Raw genomic sequence first — 15132 nt, 5'->3', positions numbered from 1 at the left:
CCATCTTGCTCCGCCCCCCCTCCTTGGTCATTTCTTAATATCAAAATTTACGCAGGTTTCTCTTTTGAATGTCTTCTACATTTAAAGAGGCAATCATACAAAAGCTCCTATATTCCATACATGATAAATTCTTTGTTTCAGCCAACTCTTAATGGAGGGGCAACTAGTACAACACCATCTCCCCGGACAAAAAGCATTGGAATATTCCATTTTGTTGATTTATATATCTCTTCGTATGTTTCCTCATCAATTTCTATAGTAGTCACAGTTTCTTCCACATCTCCCAATATCATATTTTTTTTTTTTAAAGATTTTACTTATTTATTTGAGACAGAATGAGAGAGACAGAGAGCACATGAGAGGGGGGAGGGTCAGAGGGAGAAGCAGGCTCCCTGCCAAGCAGGGAGCCCGATGCGGGACTCGATCCCAGGACTCCGGGATCATGACCTGAGCCGAAGGCAGTCGCTTAACCAACTGAGCCACCCAGGCGCCCCTCCCAATATCATATTTAAATGCTGATCATAAGCATGTAATCTGCCTCGAAGCTCTCTGTCATTTCTCATTTTCACATAAATTCTCTCATCCAGGCTGAGCCTGATGAGATCCAGAGGCTCTTTACAGTGTTGGTAGTTTGTTGCTGATCCACGTCGCCCGCCATGTTTCAAACCCTGTGCCCTTTCCCCGCCACTGAAATATTCTTAAGCTCAACACTTTGTAGGGGACAATGTGCTGTAGTGAAAAGATCATCATCTTTGGAGTCAGACAGATCCATGTTCAATCATTTCTTTACTGTGGACATTGGGCAAGTTACTTAACTGCTTTAAGTCTGCTACTTTACCATTAAGAGTGAGGATGATTATTTCTGCTTCCTGTTTGTGTGAAAGAGTTAACAGTATACATGAAGTTACCAAGCATAGAACTAGTAAATAATCGATGTATGTTCATCTTACACTCTTCTCCATTTCTTTCTTGCTTTCTTCCATTTGCATTCTGACTAATCTTTTCTTCCTTTTCTCCCTCTGGAGATTCGCTGGGTTTACAGAAATTATGGGTGTCTTGTGTGGCTTGATGCCCTTGTTTATTTAGAGGCTGACATTTAGAAAACATTCTGTGCAAGTTCTGTCCTCATGGTAATAAATGTACCAGAGCACAACAATGTCCACAATTGATTGGATCTGCTTGTTGTTGCTGGATGACATATTTAAATGATCCTGTCATAGATATGAAACATGAAACATTTTTGCAATTTGTAATCAGAAATTTACCTAACAAAAATTGTTGCAGCTGTGGTAGGATTGAATTCACTCTTTCACTCCCCCTCTCCCCAAATCTATCAAACTGTCAGCAGCCTGCCTTTTAGAAAAAACTAGACATTGTTTTGCTGTATTTTTTTTTCCAGTGCGACCATAGGCAATTCTTCTGCTTGTGCTGTGAAGACATCTGAACATTTCTTTGAGGTGTAATTGACATACAACATTATATTAGTTTCAAGTGTACAATGTAATGGTTCAACACTTGTACACACTGTAAAATGATCACCACATTAAGTCTTGTCACCATCCTTCACCATAAAAAGTTACAGAAAAATTTTTTCTTGTGATGAGAACTTTCAAGATCCACTTTCCTAGCAACCACTGAATATGCACTACAATACCATTGACTATAATCACCATTTCCATGAGAACATTTTTTATATGTTTATAAGAAAAGGTCATTTCTGGTATATTGTGTTTGGGTAACAAAAAAAATTCAAGAAGGAGCTTAATATGCTTGAGGAGAGTGAGTCTCCCTACTATACTTAGAGTGACTATCAGATCCTCACTGCTCCTGATAGGTTGGGTGTGAAGTTCACATACATGACTTTGGAGCATTTGTCTTCACAGTCACCTAATTTATTTGGTTCCTGGAGCAGGAAAGAAGTAGAACAGTCATCTAGTTTCCAACCTCCTGTCTTATGCTTGAGTCCCCTCTCTAGCACTGCTGCCAATTAATTATGGAGATTCCACTTTACCAGATTCAGTGATATGATGGACAGTATCGCTTATGGCAGAACATTCCATCTTTGGACTGCTTTTACTATTTAGAAGGTGCCTCCTGATATTGAACTAAAGTGACTTTTTATAATCTTTGGTCCTAGATTTATGACTTAGAGCCAAAAGGAATAAGTTTAATCACTTTTTCTCACTTTAAGGCTTCTCGAAAGTTTGGAACCAAACTAAAGTTTGACAAGGTCCCTCTTCCATTACTCTTTCCTCTCAGCATAACATTTCCATTTCAGTCAGTAGTTCCCTATAAGAACTGATTTCATGTTTCTTTACCCACCCTGTCAAGTGCGCCTCTGGATGTATTTGTCTATATATTTCTTAAAGGGTACCACTCAGAACGCTGTGTGTATTCACAGTATGCTGCGGCCAATGCAGGACAGTTCTACTGTGCTTTTGTTGGCCATACCGCAATGTTCTCTCATATCAAACTTCCTATTGACTAAAACTCTAATTTGAACTTTCTATTATATACAATCCATCACAACCAGTCCCTTCATGCTCTTTTAAAAGTTTTAGTTATGCTTTTTAATGTGTCTTCTATCTTTTCCACCTTCTGCCATATCCAACCATGGCAGATCAGCCTTTTCTTCATCTAAAAAATTGATAAAATTGTTGAACATGGAAGAACCAGGTCCCCAGAAAGAACCAACCCTGCTGATGTCATGATTTCAGACTTCTATGCTCCTGAACTGTGAGGGAATAAATTTCTGCAAGGGAATAAATGTCAGGAAGGAAGGAAGGAAGGAAAGAAGGAAGGAAGGAAGAAAGAGAGAGAGAAAGGGAGAAAGGAAGAAAGGGAGAAAGAAAGAAAGGGAGAAAGAAAGGAGAAAAAGAAAACGAATGAACCAGGAAGTTTTTTATTGGAAATATTCTAGTATAGAAGTTCTTTATTTTATTTATTTTATTTGAAAGAGAGAGAGAGAGGGAGGGAGGGGCAGAGAGAGGGTGAGAGAATCTCAAGCAGACTCTGAGCTGAGTGTAGAGCCCAATGCAGGACTCGATCTCATGACCCTGAGATCATGATCTGAACCAAAACCAAGAGTTGGACACTCAACCGACTGAGCCACCCAGGTGCCCCTAGAAGTTCTGGAATTCATGAACCAATAGAAGCTTGATGAATTTTATGTAAATGTGTGCATATATGTATTTTTTTTCTGGGACAAAACTCCATAGCTTTTATCATATTCTTAAAGGTGTGCATGGTCCAAAGAAGTTAGGAAGTCATATTCTAGAATGGCATAGAAATACTTTGGCTGCACATTCATTCAATCAGTTAAAAAATCTATTTGAATGGTTTCTAGACAGTGGTTCTCCATCTTGAACACATGGATGTCATGAAGGACCTTGTTAAATGCTTTCGTGTATGTATACTTCGCACTCCAGGTATCTCTGATTTTCAAGGCTATTAGCCATGTCAGAGAATGAAATGAAATTAGTTTAAGCTAATCTCCACTTATATTTTTAGTTGCTCATGTACAATTCTTTTAATGGTCTATTCTAGAATCTTTCCCATGACTCAAGTAGTCAATCACTTACTCAACACCTAGTTATTTAGTTTTTGCTCTCTGTTAGGAATTATTCTAAACACTGGGGCTAAAACAGCGAGAAAGACAAGGTCTTTGCTTACATGGAGCTTATGTACTAATGAGGAAGTCGGACAATAAACAAACACACAAATTTTAGGTAGTGGCTAATGCTCTGAAGAAAATAAAAAAAGGACATTGGATAAAAAGTTCCTGAAATGGGGGCAGGGCAGTAACTAGATGCGTCAGGGAAGGCCTCTATTAGAGAATGATATTTTAGCTTAGATCTAGTTGACAAAGAATTAGTTCATAAATATGTAGGGGAAGAATAGTCCAGGCAAAGATAACAATAATCTTAGAGTGTTCAAGGAACAGAAAGATGATTAATGTAACTGAAGCATAGGGGACAATGGGGGCAATAATAAGTGATGGAATTTAAAAGGGAGGCAACATAGTCATGGCCATGGTAAAAAGTGTAGACTTTGTTCTAACTGCAGTGAGGGTTGTCAGATGGCAATGATAAAGAGTGTATACTTTGTTCTAAGTGCAGTGAAGGCTATAGGAAGCCGCAGGGTTTCATGGTCTGATCTATGTTATTCAAAGAGTCTAATTGCTGTGTGTGGAGAATGAATTGTAAAGAAGCAAGAGTAGAATGGAGACAGTTTGCCTGTTTTTAATTGTGGAATCTGCCTTCTTTCTCATCTTTTTTTTTTTTTTTGAGAGGGAGGAGGGGTGAAGATAGAGGGAGAGAGGGAATATTAAGCAGGCTCCATGCCCATCATGGAGTGTGATGTGGCACTGAATCTCACAAACCTGAGATCATGACCTGAGCCAAAATCAAGAGTCCAACGCTTAACGGACCGAGCCAGCCAGGTGCCCCTGCCTTCTTTCTCATCTTAAAAAGAGAGAGAAAAAAGAAAGGAGTGCCTCTTAAGCAGTCTTCCACAATTTCTTCTCTTCTCCATGATTGCTCAAAGGTAATTGATATAAGTTCATCAACTGTATACATTCTTGGATTTAATTCATAAGTAACAGGAGATTGAAAGGTGGATTTATACACCTTAAACCATTTGTTCCATGTGAAGAGGCAGAAGGCAGTCATTGCATAACCCATGAAGAGCCAGTAGATGGTCTGCTGCACCAAATAGTAGAAGGGTTGTAGGACAGAAATGGAAGCCAGGTTGCTCAGGGTTAGAATCTCCTGAATTAGACTCACAGCCTGTCTTTCCACAATAACAATGAGGAATCCCAACTGGGAGCAGAGCCGGTGTCCTGAGTGTAGGCTGTGCCAGAGGGCCAACAATAGCAATGAGAGTCCCTGGGGTGGTTCTTTATCTCCAAGGAACTTGAGTCATTTGAAGTGTTTTTTTTTTTTTTTTTTTTTAAAGATTTTATTTATTTATTTGAGAGAGAGAGAATGAGAGACAGAGAGCATGAGAGGGAGGAGGTCAGAGGGAGAAGCAGACTCCCTGCTGAGCAGGGAGCCCGATGTGGGACTCGATCCCGGGACTCCAGGATCATGACCTGAGCCAAAGGCAGTCGCTTAACCAACTGAGCCACCCAGGCGCCCCGGAACTTGAGTCATTTGAAGAAGTGATGGGCCACCCAGGCATCGGTGTTGATGATGAAAGACGTGATCACGAGCCTGCCATTCATATTGCCTTATGTTCACAGAACCATGGAGCCAAGGAAAGAGAAGTTAAAGAAAATGGAATAATCTGGGGTGCTTGGGTGGCTCAGTCAGTGAAGCATCAGACTCTTGATTTTGGCTCAGGTCATGGTCTACAGGTTGTAAGACAGAGCCTCTTGTTGGACTCCATGCTCTGTGTGGAGCCTGCTTAAGATTCTCTCTCTCCCTCTCCCTCTGCCCCTTCCCCCACCCCATGAAAGTGCATGTGCACTCTCTCTCTCTCGCAGTCTTTCAAAAAAAAAAAAGGAAGGAAGGAAGGAAGGAAGAAAGAGAAAGAAAGAAAGGAAGGAAGGAAGGAAGGAAGGAGGGAGGGAGGGAGGGAAGGAAGGAAGGAAGGAAGGAAGGAAGGAAGGAAGGAAGGAAGGAAGGAAGGAAGGAATAATCATCTATTTCCCTGGTGGCCAAGAGCAGGGTTGGTGCAGAAACGTGTCTCTTTCCACAGCACTCCTTCGCCTCAGAGCACAAAGAACATAGAAGTTAGGGAGTGGGAAGACATGGTACTCTTAGCCTCTACTACCAGCCAAGTCTTCATCTGGGGCCAAAGGGAAAACTTTCATGGGAGGAGTAGAGGGCCCATGTCTCCCCTCTGGGATCCCCCATGCATGTTGCCTTATCTCTCCCCCTCTAGCCAGGGATCTGTTTTTTTTTTTCCTGCCAATGTACTATGATTGTATATGTGCCTCTACCACCACCCCCACGGTGGGGAGTGGAGGGGCACAAGGCCTTCCCTGTTCCACTTTTTCTACCTTGGAACTTTACCAGATAAAATAACTTCTCTGTGTTCAATTTTTTTTTTTAAAGAAAGGCCTTTAAAACACTAGAACGCTAGGTTTTTGTGCGTGTGCATGCATGTATATATGTGTGTGTTTTATAATCTTTTCAACCATCTCAGGCTTAAGTTTTTTCTTAGCAATGGTTGTATTTTACACTTTCCAGCCTGAAAATAATTCTCTTTGACAGGGAAGACAGAAACAAAATAGGATTTAAAAGAGTCTACTTTCCTTATGTCATCCATCACCCTGGACAACTCTCTGGTTTATTTAGGTATTCACTTCTATTTTTTTTGGGCTACATCAGTATAATTTACAATGGTATCATTAGAATTGTCTTTTTGAGAGTTTCCTTAAAGCATATCTTGAATTCCAGTATCCCATTCTAGCTCTGCCATTTACTACCTTGGATAAAGTATTTAACCTCTCTGTGTCTGTTCACACAACTGTATAATGGAGACCATAATATCTATGTCACAGAGTTGTTGTGAGGATTTAATGAATTAAACATGTAAAATGCGGGACACCTGGGTGGCTCAGTGGGTTGGGCATCTGCCTTCAGCTCGGGTCATGATCCTGGGGTCCTGGGATTGAGTCCCACAACATCAGGCTCCTTGCTCAGCCGGAAGGCTGCTTCTCCCTCTGCCTGCCGCTCCCCCTGCTTGTGCTCTCTCTCTCTCTCTGATGAGTGCATAAATAAAATCTTTAAGAAAACATGTAAAATGCTTTTAACAATGCCTGGCACATAGAAAATGCTCAATAAATGTCAGCTGCTATTATTACTGCTGCTATTATTATCATATTTGGAGCATGAGCTTCAGGTTCCATACCTCCTTCATATTACTTCAGTTTACCACCAGCCTTGCAATGTCTATTGTTGGATTCAGTGTTAGACTTTCTTGACTTCTTTTTTTAAAGATTTTATTTATTTGAGAGAGAGTGGAAGAGCAGGGAGGAGCAGAGGGGGAGGATGCGTGACAAGCAGACTCTGCTGAGCGCAGAGCCTGATGTGGGTCTCGACCCCAGGACCCTGAGCCAGACCAAGAGTCTGATGCTTCACTGACTGAGCCACCCATGTGCCCCACTTGACTCCTATTTTTTGTTGTTGTTCACTTTCTCGGCATCAATTCCTGGGGCAGCATTTGGAGGGAAGTTATGCAGACCTGAGTTTAAGTCCTGGCTCTGACATTTGCCAGCTCTGTAACATTGGAATAATAGGGATTACTCTCTTCAGCTTCTTCTTTAGTACAACAGGAATAATATTATATTCCATTGTTGGCGGGGGGGCGGGGGTGGAATATATGTAAAGGTGGTAAAGAGTGTGGCATATGGTAAAAGCTCAATGATTTCAAATCTGCTTCACTTTTCAGTGTTTTCTGCTGCCCCCACCTTGTTGTACTATCTGTAGGGAAAATGAGAACTCTTCTTGGAGTATGATGCTCAAAATAGGATCTCTTCTCCAGTCTGGCCTTCTGGCCAGCTAGGCTGCCCCTCTCAAGTTTGCAACATTATACCCATTCCTTGGCAGTTCTTGGCCCTTTGCTGCCCCTGAATAGCCACTAGTTATTTTTAATTACTTGGAGATTTCCCATGGTAGTGCCATCTTGAGCTGAATTCAATGTATAATTTATATCATAATCAATGTAGTTTTCAGGGAACAAATACATATGCAATGCAAACTTTTCCTACCGATGCCATTCAGTAGTAATGAATCCAATACTGTCAGTCTGATCTAGTTTCTCCCCTTAATTTAGTCTGTCCTACATTAGCTTCAGTTTCCTCCTTGGTAAAGTGAGGATGATTACTGTACTTAACTCACAGGGTATTGGTGAAATTAAATAAGATATTCAGTTACAGTGCTTCACACAGTGCCTGACTCACAGTAAGCACTCAATAAATGGTAGATACATAGACATAGATATATAGGAATAGATCATAACAGATGTCTGAATCATCCACACGGACCCGTGTTCAATTCCCAATGCTGCTGCTGATACCAGGTATCCCAGTTCTCCTGATTTTCATGGAAAATCTACTGCTCTTATATTCTCTCCATTCAACCCCATGCTTCCCTATTATATAACTGTCTTCATAACTGCTTGTACTCAAAGAGTTAGCTATTTGCCTCTGCCCTAGGGGTGGGGTAAGTCCCCTTTACTCTATGAATAGGAAACTGTATTATCCACTTTCTACAGATGAGAAAAATTAAAACTCAGAGAGGCACATCCGATGTCATTGGCATACCTGTTACCTGTTGAATTCCAACCTCTCCTGATCAGCAGAGCTGAGCTTCTGTTTCAAGGCACCCAATTCCTACAGTCCTGAGTCTTGGCTCCACATCCAAATTATAATATCACGAGGCTCTGATGCTCTGCCTGGCTGTGGCCAGTTCTTGCTAGTCTCTTTCCACAAAGCATCAAATCCTGTCCCTTAGACCCACCATTTGCTGGTTCAAGAGGTCTGTTCTGAATGAATCACTAACGCTAGACTATGTTTCTATGTTCCTGGCTTCAAGTTTCCCGTGCTTGGAACTTCCTGTTGCTGCTATGCTCCCCAGGGGAAATTTGCTCTCCTGGCTAATGAGGCCAGTTATTACCAAGGATGAGTTACCACCCTGCCTTCTTGTTTGTTCCTCACACTCCCTCGGGCCCATGCTGTTATGATCCCATCAGGCCTTATGCATGAACCCGCGGGGAATGAGAGAATACTTTCAGTCTGCGTGGACGAATCTTCTTTGGATAAGGCCCTTCCTTGAGCCTTTTAAATGTCACTATACATTTCTTTACTTATTAAGTCTATTATGCACCCTGGAAAAGCATTATAGAACCCTCTTTAATTATTTGTCAATGTGGAGAATTAAATTTGCCCAAACTAATAATAATTTTACAATGTCACGATTCTCATCCTGTGCATGATGCTCTTACCTGCAAAATTTGTCAATAAATAAATCAATATGTTAAAACTAGAGACATTTCCTTTTAGACTTGAACCCATTTGGGGTGGGGGTGGGGGCTTAAAAACAAATGTTACGGCCGTTGTAATGATTAATCGTACACCTTTTTATTTTTATAAAAGTCTTCTTATAAGAACTGTCCTGTAGTTTTGGACTTGGTGATGAAAATGAGCTTACCTAATGTGAAAGATACCATCAGATGTTGACATCCCATGAAGTCTCATTTTAGATATGAGCATTTAGAAATTGAAAAGAGTGCCAGTTTTGAGGGAAAAAAATGAGACAGAAGATCAATAGTGAAGAAAGAGTGAAGCCATCTTTCCGTCTTTGTATATGATGGAATTGAAGTAACTTCTAACTCTAAGGATTTCTGCAATGTCTTTTGCTATGGCAACTAACACCATAGAATTTATATAGGTGATGAAAGAAGAGAATAAACTTTTATGTTCTGATCTATTAAATTGATCTAGATTTTGTAGATATATATATCAAGGGATCAGCATAGTGAGGTTCTCAGCTTCTTGATGGGCTTTATTTATGGTTTGAAGTTTATTTTGGTACTGAAAAGAGCTTAAATTCAAAGAATGTTATTTTTTAAAAATCTCTAAATCTTAACGGAGATAAATTGCCTTAGTCTTGTGAAACCCTACTCTTTGGGAGTTGGTAATTTATTGTGAAATGTTGGAACGAAGGTAATTAAAGGTATAGAAGTTAGTGATTAATCACTTAACGAGTGATTAAGTGCTTTTAACATGCCCAGCAGCATGCTTGCAATTGTGCTAAATACATTTTGCAGTTTGTTCGAGTGAGACAAGATTGAGGGAGATGTCCCTTTATATCTCCTGTTAGATATTCTTGGATAGGTGTCTTAAAACTTTCTGCTCTAAATTGAACCTAAAGCAAGTGAGTCAAGTCAAGTCTGAAAGTGAGCTAGTTTGCTTAATGTGAAAAAAAACACAAGGTTTGGTGTCATGAGTTAAAAATTGTCAAGAAAGCCAGTGATAGGAAAAATAATCAAGTCAGGGCTCAGACATCCTCCTCCTGTGTTCACACCCCAGTGTTAGTTTCTGTTCTTGTCTTCTGAATCAGGAGAACGAAGTACCATGCGGGGAGGAGGCTAGAGAGAGTGATGGGATTCAGTACATACCTTCCTTCCTTTCTAAGAAGCCTTCTCTTTCCTGATATCTGACAGCCCCTCATATGTAAGGCTGGGCCTACTCCCGTTTCTCTAAACTCTTGGTGGCATGAACACCACTCACCTTGAAACAGTTAACAGTCCTCAGCTGTTTTGTTTCCCTCACAGTGCTTTGCACATGGTAGACACTCAAATATTTTTTGATGGATGGAAGAGCTCATTTAATGGTTGTCCTGGAGAAAGAATCAAAGACTGGAGGTAAACTGTCCTGATTGTTATGTTTACTTCCCCCCCCCACCCATGAAAAAAAGCTCTATTGTATCTGTTGTGTTTTATATTAGAAGTTGTGTGTAGTTCATTGTCAACCACCCAAACAGCACAGAAAATACAAAGAAGAAAGTATAAATCACCTGAAGTCCAGGTATTTATGAGGCCCACGGTCTTTGCATTTGTCAAATGGGGATGATAATAGTGCTTGTATCATGTGGTTGGTGCGGGGTTAAATAAGGCAGTACTGGGTACAGAGAAAGTGTTGAATAAATGTTGGTTATAATCCTCATTATGACCATCACCATCATCATCCAAATTAACAGCCAAAAGAGGACGGAAAAAACTAAAATTTAGTATTAGAGATGCTTTAGCAGTAGAAAAAAGTGAACTGGTGCCTGTTCCTTTGAGATTTATAGGAAGGGAGAAAGAAGAACTATAGAAATAAATATGATATGTGAAGAGTAGATCAGGGAGAACATTTTAGGGGGATTTCACTTTAAGAAAATAGATCATTTCCTGACAGCAAGAATGTAAGGAGTAGTAGGGGGAATTGGGGTTTGGATGAGAGGAGAAGGTCTAGTCCCCAAGGTACCATTCAGCAATAAATTGTATGAATCTGTGCCTTGTTGCTGTAGGGAACGAAACAAGAAAGTGTATTTTCCCTTTCCCCAGCTTTCTCAACTATCTAGAACACTGAAGATAAATTAAGAGAGCCTTGAGTGAAAATTTAAGCTTCTAAAAGAAAGAAAATGGTGTGTGGCACAAACAGTACAGATAAACAAGTGGAAGTCTGAACTATGGCTTATTTTAAAATTCTACCGTAATGGCTTTTTACTGAAGCAATTAGAACAAAAATAAAGCCGGTTGTTTCAGATAAACAAAAGCTGAGTGATGATGGGGCTCCTAAAGAAACAGAAGCTATTGATAAAAATGGAAATTCGGCAAGCACTCCAGGGATGAGGGGTGGCCAGGGTAGTCATAGTGGTAGGCTGTTACCAGGCCTCTCAGAAGAACATATTGCCAAGGCAAAAGGAATTGCATATGCGCACCGTTCCCAAGGGTTAATGAGTGAGAAAAAGGATAAGTTATTTTCGATATTTCTGTTTATCTTGCTGAAGAAAGAAAAACAAGTGGCTGACAAACACAAATCTTGAGAAGTTAATAAACTGGACATTGATTCTCATGTTTGATGGGGCTGGATAAACAGGGAGCTATGAAAGAGCTTTTATTAATTCTAGCTTGGTGATGGGGAAATCAGTATGTCTTCTGTGGGTATTTTACAGATACCTTAGGCCCGTGCCTCAGTTGGCTGGTTTGGTGGGAGATAAGGGCATTTTGGTTAGCTGGACTTGTTATTGTTTTAAGTGAGTGTTATTAACTCATTTATGCAGCACAAAGCTTCCTGACATATGGGCACCCCTACGAGCATAATACTTCTCCGGTTTTATTCAAGTGTGTGCAATTGTATTAGTGCAAGTCGAGATTATGCATTGTTAAGAAATAGTAGCAATCGGGGCGCCTGTGTGGCTCAGTTGGTTAAGCGACTGCCTTTGGCTCAGGTCATGATACTGGAGTCCTGGGATCGAGTCCCGCATTGGGCTCCCTGCTCGGCGGGGAGTCTGCTTCTCCCTCTGACCCTATCCCCTCTCATGCTCTCTCTATCTCATTGTCTCTCTCAAATAAATAAAAAAAAATCTTAAAAAAAAAAAAGAAATAGTAGCAATCAAGTGTTATTTTTTAAATAGTGAATGATATGGCACTCTCCTACACTGTCTAAGGTGGACCCATTGGTCTCCTTTCCATACCTTGAATGTATCATGATCTTTTATGCCTCAGAGCCTTCACACTTGCTGGTCCTTCTGCTTGGACTGCTCTGCCTCCTCCCCCTTCCTTTGGCTTACCTGAGCTCCTACTTAACCTTTAGGTGCCAGTCAAATGGCACTCCCTCAGGAAGTCTTCCCTGATCTATGTGGCCTTGTAGCATTCTGAACTTGTCTTTTGTAGCACTGAATATGAGTGTAGTTTATTATTTTTTAGTTATTAGTTTGATTCCATCTGTCCTACTAGACTGGCTTGTGGGGATAATCATCATGCACCGCCTCCTCTCCTGGGTTCTAACCAATTGAACATGCACACAAAGAATGGAAAACAGTGGTCAATACCCCAGAGGTACAGGGAAAATTGTTAGAGGACACAGATTGGGCCTTCCTGTTCTCTCACCCCCTACGCCCTGGTGCTAATCTGACCAATCTACCCACCCTGGTGAGGAGCAGGAAAAGAGCAGAGTCTGTTGACACAGGGGAATCCAAAAGTGGTGAGGGTGCTGCCTTTCTTACTCGAGTAAGAGACCATAGAAGGGACAAAGTAGAGCCTCTTTCCTGCTTTTGGAGGCAAAGGGACCTCAGTCACTGGGATAACATGGCTCGGTGAGTGATTGAATCCAACCCATCAGATGAGTCATTTCTCCTTCCTGTGGGAGAACTGGACATCTTAGTAAAGAGAGAGGTTAGTGAAAATAAGAGCTAGGGCTGGGCTGGGGGAGGGAAGAAATATATCTGCACCTGCATCAGACTGTAGGCCAGGGAGCTTGTCTGCCTTATTTACCCACTGTATCCTCTGTGTGTTAAAGAGCAGTTGCCAAGTTTTAAAAAAATTTAAAATATGCTCTCAGCACAGTACCTGGCACATCCTAAGCATTCAATATATATTTGTTGAATCATGAATCAGCCTTTACTGAATTACTGACTCCTGGCTAAATGGCCAACCAACCTTTGAAAAAGACACTGTTATTTAGTGAAAAATGTGAGGCAGGAAATATGGTTTGCTGCTTGGTGTTTGACCTTGATCAAGACACTTAGCATCCTCCTTGAATCTCAATTTTTCTCATGCAAAATATAAGGGAGTTGAACAAGTTTAATTGTAACTGGTTTGTCTAGTTCTAGACTCTGATTCTAAAATGCAAAGTTCAAATGCCCTTTGCTTTAACTAAGCAGAAGAAACCTCAGAGCAAAAAGTAAATTCTTCTTCTTAAGAGTTATATAACTGAAAAGTTTCTTTTTTTAAGATTGATTGATTTATTTGAGAGAGAGAGAGAGCATGAGCAGGGGGAAGCAGCAGAGGGAGAGGGAGAAGCAAACTCCCCACTGAGCATGGAGCCCAACATGGGGCTCGATCCCACGACCCTCAGATCACAACCTGAGCCCAAATCAAGAGCTGGTCGGTCGCTCAAGCAACTGAACCACCTAGGCGCCCCATAACTGAAAAGTTTCTGAAGTCAATTAGAAATGGCAAGTTTTGAACAGTAAAGTCTAATTAGAAATATAAGAAGCTACGGGTGATTCTGAAAAGAACCCAAAACAAATGCAAAAACAATTTTTTTTAAGTAGGCTCCACACTCAGCGGGAAGCTCAATGCAGGACCTGAACTCACAACCCTGAGATCAAGACCTGAGCTGAGATCAAGAGTTGGATGCTTAACTGATTGAGCCACCCAGGCACCCTGCAAAAACAATTTCTTAAAAAAGGACAATTAGAAAGTGTTTTTAAATGTAATTAGCAAAACAATTTAAATCTCAGATTTTTGCCTGGCACAATTTAGTAACAAGGATAAATCTCTGTCAATTATATTTCCCCCTTCAGTTAAACCACAGAGGTTAAAAGCAGTAAGCTCTAGAGTTATTAGAGGGTTACAGGGAAAGCTATTGGTTATGTGGCTTCTCTTTACTCAACCTGCAACCCAGGTTTACATTTAATGTATGTGACTCATCAATTTCTGAATTAAGGTCCTTAATTAATAGCTAACGTTTTTCCTTTTATCTGAATGCTTTACACACAAATTACAGAGAGTGTGTATACTTAGAGTCTTTTCTTGACTTACCCTTAGTTACCAACAGTGACTTTCCATTTTATAATTGTTGAGGCTTCTATTAACGGAGATGTTAGTAGTCAGGCAGGATTCCCAAAGTTCTGAATTTATGATTATTCACAGAAAGATATTTTGTTTTTATATTTTTTATTATTAAACATGTTCTTTTGTAAGCCCAAATTAATGCTTTTAGCAAAATATTTTACAGATACTACTATATTTCAAGAATAATGATAGACATAGGAAATACAAAAATGAATAAGACTATCTTTGGTTCTAAGGAGTTGGCAGTCTAATGGAGGATAAAGTCATGCAAAAACATAATTCCACTAGAAATAAAAACATTGAGTTCTTGAAGCTGACACATATACAAGGTGCTATGGGAGTACAGAGAAAGGATTGAATAATTCTTTCCCAGGGAGTCATGGGCAAAATGCCACTTGAATGGGTATTAAATAATGCATAGGGAATGAGTATATTCCTAACAGAGAGAACACATACAGAGGAAAGGAGTTAGTAAAAGGAATAATTTGTTCAGGAAACATGAAAAGAATAGTTTCTTCAGTATGGAAATATTTACAACAAAATGACAGAAGATTGACATCCTTCATATATAAAGAGCTTTTATAATTAAATGGGAAAAGATGAATACCTCATTAGAAAAATAGACAAACATTAATATAAAATATTTCTTGGACGCTTACTATATTTACAAAATAGTAACAACAACATACTCCCTGATATCATGGAGCTTGCCATCTAGTGGGAGATGCAGATAAGTAAATAGAACAATTACAATTTAGTGTGTTGAAATTATAATCAGAACACAGGAGAGGCACCTAATTCATAGTTGGGGAGCCAGAGAAAGCTTCCTAAAGAAGT

Source organism: Leptonychotes weddellii, chromosome X (assembly GCF_054177405.1).
Source record: "Leptonychotes weddellii isolate Sample4059 chromosome X, ASM5417740v2, whole genome shotgun sequence".
Classification (NCBI taxonomy): domain Eukaryota; kingdom Metazoa; phylum Chordata; class Mammalia; order Carnivora; family Phocidae; genus Leptonychotes; species Leptonychotes weddellii.
This window is presented reverse-complemented; position numbering follows the sequence as displayed.